Genomic DNA, 18,088 nt, shown 5'->3' on the forward strand with positions numbered 1-18,088 from the left:
TATTCAGTTTGTTGATATAGAATTTTTAAATCGTTTTTTTAGTACAATAAATGTAGTGGATGAGGGATTGAGGGCTCGTTCGATAACATTTCCGTTTTTTATTTCTGTTTCTTCATTTTTAATAAAGAAAAATAGAACTTTATGGGCCAACATTCATAGATTAAAGGATTATCATTATTGTAATAAATGGGAGAATGTTAAAAAAAACAAAGAAACAATAAACATAATGGGTTGCAAAATGGTTAAGTTTCTTAATAAAATTTAGAAATGAGAAATAAGAAACGGAAACGCTACCAAACGAGTCCTGAACATCCAGCTCTAAGAGAGGAACGTACTTAATTGAGCTATGCTTATGTTGACAAAACTTTTCAATTGACCAGTCAATTGAAATTGAATTAAAACTTATTTAATAATTATCATTTAGAACCAAAAAATGTAACAATGCATATTTATTGATTATTCATTGATTATTCGTAAAAAATTGTTCCATAAGGCGACCACTTTTTTTTTTTTTTTTTTACGGTATAAGGCGACCAGTTTTATTACTCTTAGTAGGAAACATTACTCTTCTCAAAAAGGGGAAAAAACATTACCGAACTATTTCACTCTTTTATTATAAATTAAGATGATAAAAATCAAATTAAAAATGAATCCTTAGAAGAAATTTCACGAGTTTGAATCCAACTCGGTTAATGAACTAAGAAAAAACGTGGATCATTCCACCAAGTCCAATAAATATATATATATATATTTTTAAAAAAAGTCCTATAAATATAATCCAATAAGTGAAATTGTTGGAGGAATTATTATGAAAGGAAGTTGGGCCCTTAGCCGCACAATTAAAGGCGGGGTCTATAATGGGATCAATTGATGCACAAAAGGGTAGGTGGGTCCCTACGTCCAATATCTTCACTATAACCATGGTGGTGGTCAAAGAAGGCATTTGGAGAGCAGAAGTTGACTTTGACGAACTCCCTTTACTTTTCGAAGACTGGTTCACACTACCACCAAAAACTATAAATAGAAGAGAGGTATGTTATTCTCTCTAAGGTAATTGCTTCGAAACTTGCTTATTTCCTTCCTTCTTCTCTTAAGCTCATCAACTGACTTAAGCATCGGAGTGTGGTCGGCTGACACCACACCGGTGTTTATTCTCTCATATTCTTTCTTGTTGTAGATCATAGCTCCAATAATTCAACGGTCGATTCCTCGAGTAATTTGGTTCGTTTTATCTGACTCTTGACCCGATCTGAGTGGCCAAAAATGGAGCCAACATAAATAAAAATGTTTTAAAATAAACATAGAAGAGAATAAAATCCAACGAACCCCTAATTAAAAATTTGATAGGAAGAAACAAGACAATTGACAATAACTCGTACAACTTAAAATACTAATGAAAATAAAATTACCCAAGTGATGTCCTTCTACCTCCTAAATGTTCGCTACATAGGTCTTTTGGGAGCTTATAGACCTACATCATTGGGCTCCCATGATCAATAATAATTGATTAATGATTCTGTTTAATTAATCAATTTTACCATTCATTCAAGGTAACTCCACTATAAAATTATGATTGCACTCTCGTATAATGCAAATGAGTTAGTTACATGAATATAATTATAATCGGTCATTAATTTTTCATAAAGTGATTATTTACTCTCTCACAAGTAGGAGAAAATTAGTGGGAAGTATAAACTAAATGATCAATTGTAGTACCAAACGAGTTGGTCTCCTCAAAGAAATAACTTATAAAATGGTTAGTACCTTCGAAATTGTATGGACTTGCCATCATTCATTTCTAAAAAGCGGAAAAAAGGTATATATATTGAAATTGTTGGAGTTAATAAGGGTATAATGGTCTTTTGGTTGTTAAAAAAAAAAGAGAACCAAACAAAAAAAAGAAAGTTGGATTTTTGTGATGGGACAGTATGGGGTGGGGACGTGTGTTGGCTAAAGGAGAGAAAAAAAAAAGAAAAAGAATTTGGGAAGGAAGAAAGAAAACAAGAGGGAAATTGAGAAGAGAAGAGAAGAAAAGAAAAATGAGATTTTGCCTATGGGTTGTGCGTTTTCGAAACATAGGGTGTAGAGAAAGGTATTGAAGGAGAATATTCAAGCTTTAATCAGTGCTTAAATTCGAGATTGGAACTTTGGTAAGTTTTCTAGAGATTAAAGAAGGAAAACCATGAAAATATGGAAGCTTCTTGAGATGAAATTTTGTCGGTTTTTCAAGTAAGAACTGTGTTGTTGTGGTGGGTTCTTTTCTGAGTTTTCAATGGCTGAGATCGAGAGTTGGTTTGATCAATTAGTTATCTAGAAAGAGTTTCAGTTTATACTTCCCGATTTTGCAATAGAAAATCTGAAAATTATTTGGTAAGTAAAATGTGTTAGGCTGTGTAGAGAGAGAATAAAATTTTAAGTGAAACAGAGACTTGATCAAGAAGAACTTTGGTTGAGAAAAAGAAAAAGAAATAAGTAGGAGAAGGGAGAGTTTTAATGGTGGATGGAAGAAGAAAGGAGGAGAGGGAGAAGGGTTCGTGGTTTCATGAAGAAGATGAGATGAGTTGTTGATGGTAGGAGAGAGAAAGGAAATGTTCAATCGTGGATTTAAAAGTAAATAGGAAAAGAAAACTAAATTTGGCAAGAAAAAAAAAGAGCTTGCGTGTGGTGTAGTGAGAGAAAGAGAAATTGATTGGTAGATTGTGGGACCCACATTTTAAGGTGATAAGAAAAAGGAGATGCGATGGTTTTGAAGAAGAGAGAGAATGAATTAGTAAATTTCATTTATGGAGTAATTTGGAAGATAATATGATTTATATTGGGAATAAGAGTATGTTGAAATTATATTCGATTAAAGCATGAATTAACTTGACAATGGATCGATATTTGAGGTCATATATGAATTGGAGCTGCGAACGACCTGGTTTGAAGGATTTGTGAGTGGTTACTTTACTAAATGTTTTGGATATTATGATTGGGATTTATGAGTGGTTACTTTATTAAATGTTTTTTATTATCTAGTATTACAAAATTTTTGAGAAATTATATATTATATATGATTTAGCAATTTCTGCTGAGAATGAAATAAAATGTGTTTGTTTGAGAATCTGGAAATGTTTATGAGAATTTGAAAATGATTTATGATTTAGAGGAATGTTTAAGAAAAGTTATGAAATGTTATTTAGAAAGAGAGAAAACGATTTTAGAAATGATTTGAGAAAGTTAGAAAAGTTCTTAGAAAACAGAAGAAAAGAATTGTATAACAGTTTATGAGAACAGTTTTCAAACCACTATGTTATTATATCTAGGTGATTACCCATATGCTATGTGAATGTGTTTTTATAGTATACCCAGAAATAGAAGGTCTTTGGGACCATTTTACCCCGCGCATTGAGAGAATTATTCTGCTATGTGTATCGAGATTACTCTATGCTAGTAGACGAGAATTATTCTGCACTATGTGTTTTGAGATTACTTTACACCAGTAAATCAGAATAGAATATGTATACATGTGTGGTGTTCAGTTTTATCTATCTGTTTTATGTTTGCAAGAAGACTGTTTTATATGTTTTAGAATGTGTTTTAGAGCAGGTTGAGAAGTTGGCGTAACTTGGTCGCAGGTGAATGCGGGGGCGATTAGGACCAAATCCGAATTCCAAATCCTAGTTCGAATCTTGGAGTTGGGAGCGTTGTCTTTTTGGTTTGCCTAGAAAGAATTTTTTGTTGCAAGTTATATTTTGAGAAAGTTTACTGAGTTTGTAGTTGCTCAAGTTATATGAAGTTTTACTTAAAAGCTTTATTATTTTAGCTTTAAGAAGTTTGTTTTAAGAGTTGAATTTTCGGTTGTTTATGAAAGAAGTTTTTAGAGAATATTTTCTTATTAACCTACCACTCACTGAGCTGAAACTCACTGTTTATGTTTTGTTTTTACCCCCAGGTTGTACCTGAGTATCTGACTTTCTGAGTTTCAAGGAGATAATAGTTAAGTTTCTGCCACTCAGAGTAGTTTAAGAGTTGCATGACATTCTGTATTCACGTTAGTTTGTTTGTAAGAAGTTTTATGTGCAACAGGTTAATAGTATGGATGTAAGAATGATTGTTATGTTGAGATATTTTTTTTTTATTGTGCATCCATTCAGGGCTTGTTACTCAAAGATCAGGTCAAAGTTAAGAGAGAAGTTGACCGTGGACTCCATATCTAGTCGGGGTCTGTGGTCGGCACGACTCGTTCTAGGACTAGTATGTGTTTTGGGACGAGTCGTGTCAGAAATACCACACCAAAAATAAAATATGTGTGTGCTGCTTTGCTTAAAATGCATAAAGATTAAAACAAAAACCAGATAGAGCTACTTTGATTTACTCCTAGAAGCATCCACAGAAGACAACAAAATGATAAGGGATTACGATTGGTTAAAAGGTCGGGGAGGAGATTTTGGCATACTGTTTTCCTTCAGACTGCTACCTAAACGTTCCCTTAAAGCACTGATTACCCAGACCTCCACAGTTCTCTCCCGAGGTACTCAACACTTGCTCTAACCCAACTCCCGCTATGATTAAAGCAAACTAATAAAATAGTCTATAGGCGCTATAGAGTGAACCCCATCCCTGAGTATTCAATGCCCCGTTTCAGAAAGAAAAAAGAAACTATAGCTAACAGAAATCAATCCACTCAACAAGGACTCCCCCGAGCCTCAAGTAAGCTAGCACGCTAAATGAGTTGGCCACACAAGTTTAATGAGAAAAAAAAAGGTAAACACATTTATGTTAAATCAATACTTTAAAGTTCTAAAATGTAGCAAGTTGGAAATATTACAGAAACCTTCCAACCCCTCCCCGAGGGTGGGGTTTAGTTCATAATGGAGAAAAGAAAAGAGAAGAAAAATGAAAGAGAGGAGTTCATCGTCGAAGAGAATGAAACAAAGTAGAAAGCTTCCTTAGATGTACAGTGCGACTCCTGAGCAATCCATCACCCTTCTTCACCTTCCTCGATAAAAATCCTCGCGTCAACACACGAACATTCCCTGAAATCGATGCTTCCAAAAATGAATGAATCAATCTGTCCTTGCTTTTTTTCTCCCTTTTGTCAGCTCAGGTCTTATTTTCCTTAAATACCAGGCCTTAAAACTTAAGGCACCCGTGGGACGCTGTACGGACGCGGTAAAAGAGATGTTAACTTAAATGAGTTACTGCTCCAGCTTCTACTCTGGAGCATTTAGGTGACTGTAAACTTTAAAGGTTTGCGCTTCGTTTCTTAGCGTTCCAGTAGCACTTCTTTAACAAAGCAGCATCCTACTTGTTATAGGCACCCTGCTACTCTCTTTGTATAAATCCTTAGTAATTTAGCATTAAATAATAAAATTAAGGGAATATAAGAATTATATAAGCAATTGAGGTTCACTATCAGAATTTTCATATTCTTTTTGGCTTATTGAAATAGATTATCATGTTTTCGCACATAAATGCCCCTAATTAGTCCACAAAATACTCTCTATTTGAGAGTTATCAGTGATCCATGGTTCCATCTGAAAGTGAAATTATTGTTTTGCCCCTAGTTCCATCTATTGTTGTTTAACGAGTACTTTAGAGAATAGCTTTCCATGATCTAATCAGGGAAGGATCCTTCTCCAGGTATCAAGATATTGGATACATTTTTGTCAAAGTATTGAACCACACTTTAACAGAATCACTTATATTACTTAGTTAATAAGGAAAATTGCACACTTTTCACTTTCCAATATTGAGCAGCGGAGAATTTCATCTTGTGTAGGAATATTAACAGCTCCCTAATTATATATGTTCCTAAAAATAGACTTGTTGGGCGAACGTTGTGAGCAAACATGATTCTTTTGTATGTCAACTACATATTGTTCAGGATTACATTAGTAACTTCGGATTTTTTAAAATGAGCAATATACATAACACATTAAAATAATTAATTATTTTAACCTCCAACCTATGAAGAAGTAGATGTGATTTATCATTAAGCTATGCTCATATTGGTTTCCGCCTCATATTATCTTGATTTAAAAATATATATATATCGAGCCTCCAAGTCTGGTTCGCCTAAGAGGAGCCTCTTCTAAGAAATTATATTATCTATTTAGTTATAAGTCTTGTTAGGCATCATTTATTATATGCAATTTTCTAGCACGAGTGAACCTTCGTGACGTTAGATCCAAGGTGGAGATAACTTGCATTGGTGGGATGTTGTGCCCAACATTCGTTGATGCTTAAGTCAGTACTTAAATCGAGTTATTGTCGGGCTAGGCTAGAGTAATTTTGTGTACCTAAATGAGAGTTGAGTTCAACTATTTATAGGGGACTCGAGGGATAATCTAGCCACATAGTCATTTTGTACTAAGGTCCATGTCCCTTATTGTGAACCAAGAGACACGTTGGCAGGATACCCATATGTCGTACATTGAACTTGAGGATACGTTGACGGGGTACCCATACATACTCTCATTGTCGAGGTGGGTTTCAACTTGCATGGAAAAGGTGAGCTGACTTCTCTTTGCCTAAATATGAGGTGAGCTTTACCTCTTTGGTCGAGGTGTGAGCTCCACCCTGTTAAGGAGAACAGTACCCTAAGTACCCCGAGTAACTCCACAATGGTATGATATTATCCGCTTTGAGCATAACTCTCACGGCTTTACTTTTGGTTTCACCAAAAAGGCCTCATACCAATGGAGATAATTGTCCTCTCTTATATTCCTTGAATCACTTCTTTCCCTAGCCAATGTGTGGGACTTTGTTTGTACTCCTTTACAAACCCAACAATCGTCCCCTCAAGTAGTCACTCATCCATCTACTCTTGGAGACCACAACGAGAGCTTGCTCTTATCCAAGTGGGAGGTTGTTGGGTTTTATGCGCTTAGCTCATGTGTTTGTAATTAATAAACAATTTATTTATCCAATAAAGAGTTATTTTTTAGTTCTTTGGATTACTCGTATTCCAATGAACTAAGATCCAAGATTATTTAATGTTTCTTGAACTTTATATAACTTATATATGGTATATATTTAATACATAGTATATATATTTGATATACAGTATATAATAAATATAGAGTATATATTCGATATACAAGTGGATAATGTCTCAGTAATAACCTAAAAAGTCTATTGTACATGGACAAGGTTTGGTACTTTTTCCTGGTAACACTATGGATACAGCTCGCTTTGTAATAGTTACAAACGACTCTATCCAGGTCGTTCATGTGGAGACATGCGAGTGGGGGAATCCTATAAAATTAGTTTGTAAAAGACCGAATCACGAAATAATTAATCGTTAGTTATAACACCTCATAAACTAACTAGATTAATACTTCATAGGATGACTAGGTAACTCGATCTTAATCATGAGCGAGTTATGAACTCCTGCCTATAAGGGATCGTTCTTTGATTTGTATGGGTAAGGGTGACCAAAGTTGCCGACTCAATAATCCTTACCATTTTGGGAACGAGATCGAGTAGAGAGCTGGGAACATAACTACGCAATATGAAATTCACTCATTCCCTACTTTAGGACTTGAACAAGGGGCCTTACCCTCTCACTGGCCAGAGAGGGACTTCTGTTCATTAGTTAGACCATAAACAGGTTGTTCACTAGAGAAGCAGTGGTACTTAAGGTGAAAGAGGTAACTTAGAGGTAAAACGGTAATTTGACCCAGCTGAATTTACGAACACTCGTGAAGGACTTCTGACTCCAGGACTTGAACAAGGGGCCTCACCCTGTCATTAGCCCGAGAGGGACTTATGTTTATTGGTCAGACCATAAACAGGTTGTTCACTAGAAGAGTAGTGGTACTTAAATTGAAAGAGGTAACTCAGGGGGTAACACAGGAATTTGACCCAGCTGAAGTTACGAACACTCCGTAAATGATTGACTTGTTGGTAATTGTCAAATTCCATGGACACAAAATATTCTAGAGTGAGAACAGTGTAGTTGTGGGTCTTTAGTGAAGTCACCCACAGTTAACAAATGTTGATTAATATGGTTAATGAGTTAATCAATTAATCTCGTATCGTTTGAGCTTCTGATATGTAGGTCCATTAGGTCTCCTTGCTAGCTCAGAACAGGTAAAATGAGAATCAAGATTTTGACATAATTTGAAATATTCAAAATATGGAGTGTATATAATGTATATTGATACATTATATAATCTTAATTTTGGATAAAGATTCGAAATTAATACTATATATAAGAAAAATATTTGAGTAAGATTAAAATATTAAATTAATATGAATTTGATTCATATTAAAACTATAGGTTATACAAGAGAAATGCGTTTGAATATAATTCAAATATATGATTTTAATTAAATATGTGATATTTAATTGAAAAAATAAAATAATTAATTGTTAATTATTTATTTGATTAATATTTGGCACTCGAGGATTTCACCGACACAACTAGGCTAATACCATGACTCTGATACCACTTGTTAAGGACGAGGTACCCCAAGTACCCTGAGTATCTCCACAATGATATGATATTGTCCGCTTTGGGCATAGCCCTCACAGCTTTGCTTTTGGTTTCACTCAAAAGGTCTCACACTATTAGAGATAAATGTCCTCTCTTATATACCATGAATCACTCATTTCCTTAGTCAATGTGAGACTTTATTTCTACTCCTTTACAAACCCAACACAACCATCTTGGCATATGTGGGAGGTGAGGAGCTTTACCTCTTTAACCAAGGTGAGTTCTAACCTCACTTGGCCATGGTGAGCTCTACTTCCTCGGCTGAAGTGGAAAGATGTGCTCTACCTCTTTGTCTACTGTGTACCTACTTTTTCTTGTTTGGGGTCAATATCAGCAATGCAATTTATCCAATGATAGACCTAATCCAAATGAGAGTGTGAGTTGTAGATTCGTAAAATCATGGGTGATTGCTGAAAAATTATCAGAAGGAAAGTTAGAGTTATTGCTGCTGTTTACCGAGGCTATATAACCTCTCTTAGCCTATGTGAAAGGTGAGTTCTACTTCTTTGGTCGAGGTGGCCTCCAACCTCTTTTGGGCTTTTGGTGGCCTAGGGTAGACTACACGTCATTGAAATGTGGCCTCATACCTAACAACTACATTGTAGGTATTTATTTACCTATAACAACGACCCCCACTTAGTTAAGTTCTTGACCATGGGGATGAGGTCATCTCAGAAATTCTAAGTGATGACCATCCTCTAGGCATGACTCAAAGTGCTCCAAGTTTTAGAGGGTCGAGATATGCTCTCTCATGAGAGCTCATGCTTTAAGCTTGATATATCCACAAATATTTGTGGTGAAGTGAGCTAAACCTCTTTGGTGAGATGAGCTCGAACCTATCTTTAGCCAAAATGAGGTGAGCCCCACCTCTTCTGCCAAGGTGGGAGGTGAGCTCAAACCTCTCTTCCACCTAAACGGGAGGTGAACTCTATCTCTTTTGTCAATGTGGGATCTAACCTCTTTAGAGCTTAAGTGGGAGGTGAACTCTGCCTTTTAAGTCAAGGTGAGCTCAAACCTCTATTTGGCTTAAATGTGAGGTTAATTGTTAGTTTTACGAACTTCGTTCATACCATGTTTTTTTAAGAGAACAAACTTTATTCACTGATGATTTTAGTGTTTGAAAGTGTTTATAGTGCAGTGCTCAGAAAGGCGGATCCAATGCCCTTCGAATCACTAAAATTTGGGTTTAAGCAAATAAATTACAGTCAAAACAATTTTGGGAGAAAAATCGTATATTAGCAAGTTACATGGATAGATTAACCAAACAGAAGTTGACACATGACATACTCTAACAAATTTTTACTGACGTGGCATCCAACAATCAAATGAGTGAGATAACGACACGTGGCACATTAAAATATTTAGAAATTAATAATTTCCACAAATTCTTTCCATCGCCACAATCACTCTCAAGCTCCATAAATTCTCTAATCTTCACAATCCTATTCTCTTTTATTCTTTTCCTTATATTTACTTTTAATCTCCACTAGTCATTCCTTTTCACCTTAATGGTCAAATTTATTCCATGCAATTCTATTTGAAACAACCAAATGCATCTTCCTCCACATACCAACTATCAAAGCAAAAGCTATATTTCTCTTCTTCAATTATTTTGTTCTCAAACTTTTCATTCTCTTCTCACTTGTCAACTTTAGTGAGGTATTCATTTGTATTGCTTATTTTTACATAATTTGAGTTCTTGTATTAATGTGTGGGTGCACCTTGGGAATGTGAGAGTAGTTTGGTTATGAACTATTTAAACAAATGAACTATTAAAATAGATTGTAGTGGTTTGATCTTGAACTATTGAAAAGGACTGATAGGAGGTTTACTCTTGAACCTATAAAAGACTGATTGATTGGCTTAGTTCTCACCTGGAAGAGAGTCGGTGCAGCAAAATACCCAAAAATGGTTTTGGGTAGTGGAGTAGAAATTTTCGAACCATTATACAAATTTCTAGTGTCATCTCTTCTCTTGCTCTCTTTAATATTTGCATTTAAATTTCGTTTTATTTTTTGTTATTCTTGATTTTTCATTTTTAATTCAACAATTTGGCAAGGAACTCTATTCATCCCCCTCTAGTGTTGTCATATAGATCCTACAAGCCCTGCCTCTGTGATTAAGATAAGCTCTAATGCTCTTTGCCAAGGAGGGAGGTGAGCTTTGCCTCTTGGGCCAAGGTGTGCTTCAACCTTTTGCTGGCAATGTGGCGCTAAAACGGAAGTGGAACAAAGTAAGAATGAAGAAGATTAAAGAAGAGCGGGCTACAGGGCCATCTGGCCGAGAGGAATAGCGTCGTGGCTGATAAGCCTTGATTAAAGGCTAAAAAGAATAGGTTTTCATGATTAGTTGAGGGTTATTTAGGATGAAAAGTGTATGATCATGCATCTATTTTAGCAAAAATGTGCATATTTTGTGATTCAGGACGTAGACATTTAGTTCTAGGCAAATGAAGGCTAATTTGTGTAATTATGTTTATTTTATAAGGAAAATTGAAGATTTATGATTAAGATGCGCCAGCCACATTATTTTGAATGATCCAGCTTCACAATGCTTCAACCACATTCGCTGTCTAGATTATCAAAATGGGAATAACCACTTTTGACCAAGTAATTGGTCCAAAATTTGGTTTCACTTCCTCAAATCTCTACAACAACAAGTCGTTACAAACTTCCCATGGAATTCTCAATACTTTGTTACCTCCCAAGCCTATAAATTGAGCTTACATGGATCACTTCAACGCACTTCATTTCCATACTTTTGTTCTTCCTTTCTACTTTGTGATCAACTTTAGTTTTTTAGCTTCTTTTCTAGCATTTAAGTTTTGTTCTTCAATTATTCTTTCTGCAATTATTCTTGTTTATTTTATTGCAATTCAATTTGTTCCAATTTTGTTCTTTTTTTTTCAATTTTAATGAAAATGCATTCTTTTGTTATCTTCTCTTGTTATTTCAATTCTTTTACTTTCATGAGTAGCTAAATTATTTCTTCAACCCTCTTACGAATGATTTAGTTCATCTATTTTAAATTACATCTATCAATGAGCACGACGTATTACGCTCTCTTTACTTATCTTGATTGATACAATTTATCCAGTTGATTTTCTTGTTGGCCATTTGTTAAATCACGTTAGTTTGATTTTAATTCTGAAAAGGTTAGAGTCAAATAGATCTCATCAAGGTAAAACGGGAAGTTACTTAGAAATAAGAACTAAAACAAGACCCTAGACATAAATTCTTTTACCCGTTAAACGTAAGTTGAAATTTGATTTATTTAGAATTCTAGAGTTTCATAGACATATGTAAACGCTAGCCTAAGCTTCTAAACAAACCAAAAGTGGTATGAAATAGAAGTTGAACCAGTTTGCAAAAATTGAGCATAATTACGGACGCATTTAGTATGTGTAATTCATATTTTTAGAACTAAATCTTAGTAGGGGGTTAGCCTTTCTAATCTTTGTGTTTTTAAATCGTGTTCCCAACAATTTCACCACTTTTTATCCCAAACCCGGTTCCTCATTTAAGCAATTTACAAAATCAATTTTAAAAGAAAACTAGTCCCTGTGGAGACGAACTTCGAATATTTCCGTAGTATTACTTGTAACAGTGTGCACTTGCACTTACCCTCTAGCTATTAAGCAGAGGTGCAACAGTGGCGCTGTAACATAGCACCGTAGTGCTGTTGCAAACCCAAATGTGTGCAGGTGTGAGGCAAGCAAGTCTGTATCGTCATAGTGTTGTAGCAATAATATAAAAGGATGTTTTTCAACTTTTAAGGTTTATATGGCAAACCAAAAGAGCCAGCGAAAATGTTTTAGCAGATTAGAGGAAGAGGAACAAGTTTTTGTGTTGTAGTGCGCGTCGGCAATCTGTGCTCGTGTCCACTGTGAGTTTTTCATTCTTGTATCCTTAAGTACCAATTGTTGTAGTGTTTAGAAGCTAGGTGACTATTGTTGAGACATTTAAAGAAAGCTTTGTAGAGCGTTTGTGAGACCCATTTTAATATTCACTACACGAAAAGTGGGCTAAATTTACGGTATAATTAGGAACAAATCATTATATTGTTGCTAAATAACATTTTTAGCAACAATAAAGTAAAATCAAGTAAAACAAACTTATCAAATTTCAACTCTTAACAATGCAATAACATTTCATAAAAACGGGCCTTAAATGGTATCAAAGCCATAAATGGTCGACACTTATGAGGATACTTATAGTGCTCTTTGGCATCAATAAATCTCTAGCCAAGGTAAATGAATACAAACAAATATGATAAGATTTGTGGCCAACAGGACAAGACCCTGACTGGCTTTCTTATCTCTTTGGAATCTACTTTATGACTTTTACCTACTTTATGAAAAATAAAGATAAGACTGGCCCAAAAGCGTGGCCAACAATGAATATTATCTTTGAAAAAGTAAGAAAAGATATAAAGCTAAAGCAATAAAGCTAAAAAGCAACGGAAATAATTACAAAATGACAAACAACTTTTCAAAAGCAAATTAAAGATAAATCTGTAATATCTTTGAGCATCTTCCGTCGACTCGCCGTTAAGGTCGTTTGATAACGTCACCTAACTTCTTCTTGTCTATTCACACGGTAGCGCTATTCAAGGCACCTGCTCTATCCCTAGTCGATTATTAGGGCTGAAGATTACTGTAGACTTACAACACGGCATCCTTGCCTCCCAATTGCCGCCATACAACCCTCTACCGAAGCATCATTCGGAGTATCGAGCAACATCTTCCCTGAGTCCTTACTAAAGTAAGCGACGCGCTACACCTTGTGTTACCACTACAAACCTCTGCAATCTTGTTCAGAAACCATTCTATCTGAAGCTATGTCCTCGCCTTATCGAAGATTCTCCGAATCTGCAGGATATTACAAATAGTGGAAAAATAGCTACCAAGTGGTCACTGAAAAATAACTTTTTTTTTTATATATATTTTGACCCTTTATGAAACCACCTAGAAATAAGGTTGAGTGTCCAAAAATGGGTCATTGACATCTATCCCAACGTAAGGATCAACCTCGTCGCCGACTAACGATGATGATGAAGAAATCGTTATGTGCTCGCATTAGCTGACGTTGTCATCAAAGAGACACTTTGCAACACGATGAATGAGGGAGTTGAACTCTTCTGTTGAATTTGTCCCTACTAGGGCCGTCATGATATCATTTTGGAGAAGGGCATATTCTTCATGATCCTTCCTCTTCATGTCTTGAAGGTGGATGATTACGCTTGTTTACATGCGTAAAAGAAGGTTTTAGATGCTGTTTTTACTATGTTTTAACTTTGTTTCGGACTTTTTCACGGTCGTTTGAGTTCCAATTCATGCAAAATTCATATATGATGGTTTGTGGTTGGCTTATATTGTATTTATGAGATTTTAGGACCATTTGGGAGTGAAAATTAATCAAAAGAAGCAAAAAGACGAAAAAACATCATGGGAGGCGCCAGGCGCCTGCGTGGCTGCAGAAAAACTGGTTTTCTTCCAACTTTGCCCTTAATGAAACGCGTCTTCCCATGCGTTTTGGTTGTTCCAACCGATGCATACGTGTAGAAGAAGTGTTCCACTATTAGTTTGAACACGATTTGGTCAGTCATAAGTGTTGGAAATGGGTGATTCACCATCGTTTTAGGACCTACCTAACCAATTCTGCACAGCTATAAATTCCAGCAGCTTCTCCACCAAATTCATCAAGCCTTGCTTTCTTCTCTTGATCACTTTTAGTGTTTCTTTGTTCCTTTCTAAGTACTTTTTAGTTGCTTTCATTAGTTGCTTTTGGTTTTTAAATCTCGAGCACTTTACATTCCTTTATTGAGCTTTGTTTTGTTTTCGTTTGTATTTAGTTATTTTCTACTTATTCAAATTTATAAAAATCCAGCACTTTGCTTATCTTCCCTTGCCTTTACTTTATTTTTAGTTAAGAGAGTTGTGTTTTTGGAGGAAAGAGCACGTGACACTCCCCCTTGCTTGAAAGAGAAGGGCGAAGCTCTCAATCCCGAGAAAAGCTTTCCGTTAGTTAACTTTTGTTTTTCACACATGCATTTCAATTTCAACCATTTTACTTGCTGTATTTTCTTCAATATGTCTTTCTAAATTCCCGTCTCTAGCCCGGTTATGGATAGTTAGCCTTTTATTTCTAATAAGAGTTGCTAAGACGTAGTGTTTTTGCTTTCCATTCATTGCTCAACATGTTTTCCCAAAAAGTTAGGATTTAGAGAAGGCCACTGTAAGTCTTAACAAGTCAATACTGAAAAGGTTGGTTATTTGCATTGTTGAGTGGTTAAACCGAGGAAAGGAGCGCCTTAGACATAAGGGTTTCGCTTAAGTAGCCTAGACATAGGACCTTAACCCGAGGTTGCGACTATTTCCATCCTAAAACTAAGATATCTCTCGTAATAGACATATTAGGGAATGTCTTAGGACTTTGAACTTGCTTAGACATAAGTCAAGTGAAAAGCGTAGTCGTTGGTTCGTAAAGTAAAATGCATATCGTCCTTAGCATGTCCTTGATTCTTTGTTGGCTAACTTGAAGTAATTCGGGCTAGGTTTTACCATTATAAGACCAAATCCCAAATCCAAAACCATTATTGTGACCACTTCCCATTTTACAAGAATCACTCATTTCAACGTTCACTATTCATTAAAACTTTAGAGTTTGGAAATTATTTAGAAGTCCTTGAAGATCGATACTTGGATACTCCATCCATTTTATATTACTCTGACAGGTGTGCGCTTGCATCTATAGAATTGTTACCACGCTTAGTGCGTGCGTTCGGCATAATCACCAGTCAAGTTTTTGGCGCCGTTGCCGGGGACTTTAGTTTTAAAATTATTTCAAATTCTTTTAGTTTTTCTTTTTGTGAATTGTTGTTGGGTGTAATTTCCATCCACTGTTTTTGTTCTATATTTTTGGTTGTTTATCTCACAAGGGTAAGTTAAATTGCATGAGCACAAGATCTTTTCTACTACCCCTTGACCCTGAGATTGAGCTGACCCTTCGAAAAACTCGAAAGGAGCAAAGACTTCGAAAACAACTAGAAAAGCAAAAAGAGAGAGAAGGTGAAATCAGTCCTGAAAGTGAGGTAGAGAGTACGAGCACATCAATGGCAGATATTCCACCTCGTGATCCGGTTGATCCACCTGCTGTTAACGGTAATAGGAGGGATCATGCAAGAAATGATGAATTCAACCATATCCAGATGAAGGACAACAGAGACGTGGCAATGCAAGAATATGCCGCCATGGCTTTTCAGAACTTTGATTCAGGGATAGTCAACCCTATTCCAGCCCACGCAAACTTTGAGCTTAAACCAATGATGTTCCAGATGTTGCAGACAATTGGACATTTTGGAGGGCAGGAACATGAGGATCCACATGATCATCTGAAATCATCCATTCAAATTGCAAATGCATTTCGATTACCTGGTATAACAGACGATGCTCTTAAACTAACACTTTTTCCATTTTCTTTGAAGGACCAAGCTAGAGCATGGCTCAATGCATTTCCACCGGGATCCATCACCACATGGGGGTCGTTAGTGGAAAAGTTCTTAACAAAATTCTTCCCACCTACTCGCCACGCTGATATCAGAGAGGAGATCATCTCCTTTAGACAGTATGATCGTGAACCTGTTCACGAGGCGTGGGAGAGATTTAAAGAACTAATCAGGAAATGTCCGAACCATGGCTTGCCGGCATGCATCCAGATAGAACACTTCTTTAGAGGTTTAGATCATCCTACTAAGATGATGCTAAACAATGCTGCCAACGGAGCCTTTACAAAGAAGACATTCAACGAGATAGTCGACATCCTAAATGACTTAGCTTCACACAACGAACTATGGTGTTCGCAAAGATCTAGGGCAGCACCAAAGAAGCAAGATCCAGCTGGAGTTTTGGCTCTGGACATTGCGACCTCGATGCAAAAAGAGATGGTTACAAGGAACCAGAGGCTGAAAGAGATGGCGTTGGGAATAAAAAATCCATTAGCCACGCCGACACAACCTGTGCAGTCAGATTATTGCACTCCTGCCCCTGTTTGCCAAGTCAACGATCTCATTTGTTTATTTTGCAGTGAAAACCATATTAAAGATAATTGTCCACATAACCCTGCTTCCGTTTTTTATGTAGGACATGAGAACAATAGGAACTTTAACCCATATTCGAACACCTACAACCCAGGTTGGAGGCACCACCCTAATTTCTCATGGGGAGGTCAAGGAGGTTCGAGCGGTTTTAATCAAGGGCAGAGCCAGCAGAACAAGCAGCCCTATGTTCCACCTACACAGCAATACATCCCGCCACCGCAACAGCAGTACAATCAGAGAACACAGACTCCACCAGTTCAAAATAACAACCCAAATCTTGAGAATATGATGAAGGAGTACATGGCCCGAACCGACGCAGTGATACAATCCCAAGCGGCATCAATGAGGAATTTTGAGACCCAATTGGGACAGCTCGCCAATGAATTGAAGAATAGACCACAAGGTTCTTTTCCAGGCCATACTGAATTACCAAAACGAGAAGGGAAAGAACAGTGCAAAGCAGTCACCCTTAGGAATGGACTGGCATATGATGGACCAACAATGCCAACAACAAATGTACAGATTCCGTCCACTGAACCAACTGTAAAGATACCAGAGAATCCAACAACACCAGAAAAAGAAAATATTAGAAAAGGTAATGAGGATATCCCGAGTGTTCCTCCACAGGTACAACCTTCTTTTACCCCTATTCCCCCGTTTCCACAAAGATTAGTTAAGAAAAATAATGATTCCTAGTTTAGAAAATTTTTAGATATTTTAAAACAATTGCATATAAATATACCATTAGTAGATGCTCTAGAACAGATGCCAAATTTGCTAAGTTTTTGAAAGATATAGTTTCTAGGAAGAAAAAGATAGGAGAGCATGAACTGGTAGCATGACAAATGTAGTAGTGAAGCTGTAGGCAGCCTACTACCCATGAAATGTAACGATCCTGGCAGTTTTACCATTCCATGCTCTATAGGAGGAAAAAACTTAGGTAGGGCATTATGTGATCTAGGCGCTAGCATTAATCTTATGCCATTATCAGTTTTCAAATCTTTAGGCATAGGAGAAGCTAGACCTACTACGGTTACCCTCCAACTAGCAGATAGATCTATCATAAGACCTGAGGGAAAGATAGAAGATGTTTTAGTCCAGGTGGACAAATTCATTTTCCCTGCGGACTTTATTATTCTAGATTGCGAGGCGGACTTAGATGTTCCCATTATTTTGGGAAGACCATTTCTAGCCACTGGGGATACAGTTTTTAATGTGAGGAAGGGAGAAATTACAATGAGGGTAAATAATGAAGAAGTTAAATTTAACGTTCTAGACGCCATGAAATTACCAGGAGACTTTGAAGAGTGCTCTGCTATAACTAACTTGAATCCTGTTATGTTTGATGAATTTTACGACTTGTTAGTTACAGAGATTGAAGAAGAGCTTGATAAGATAGCAGAAGGACCGGAAGATGTAACTAATCCTGTTGACAAAATACAAAAAGAAGAATACAAGTCGTTACTTCCGTCCATAGTGGAACCACCCACTTTCGAGCAGAAGTCA

General features: G+C 36.3%; 1 non-coding gene across 1 annotated transcript; it reads right to left on the minus strand.

The window, feature by feature from the left end:
* Positions 1–16,078: 16,078 nt before the first annotated feature.
* Positions 16,079–16,185, minus strand: LOC148213191 (small nucleolar RNA R71). The gene has a single exon (XR_015793000.1). It is a non-coding gene; the product is annotated as a small nucleolar RNA R71 (small nucleolar RNA).
* Between the last annotated feature and the right edge of the window lie 1,903 nt (positions 16,186–18,088).

The sequence above is a fragment of the Momordica charantia genome, assembly GCF_013281855.1.
Source record: "Momordica charantia cultivar OHB3-1 chromosome 1 unlocalized genomic scaffold, Mcharantia_2.0 BLBB01000001.1, whole genome shotgun sequence".
NCBI lineage: Eukaryota > Viridiplantae > Streptophyta > Magnoliopsida > Cucurbitales > Cucurbitaceae > Momordica > Momordica charantia.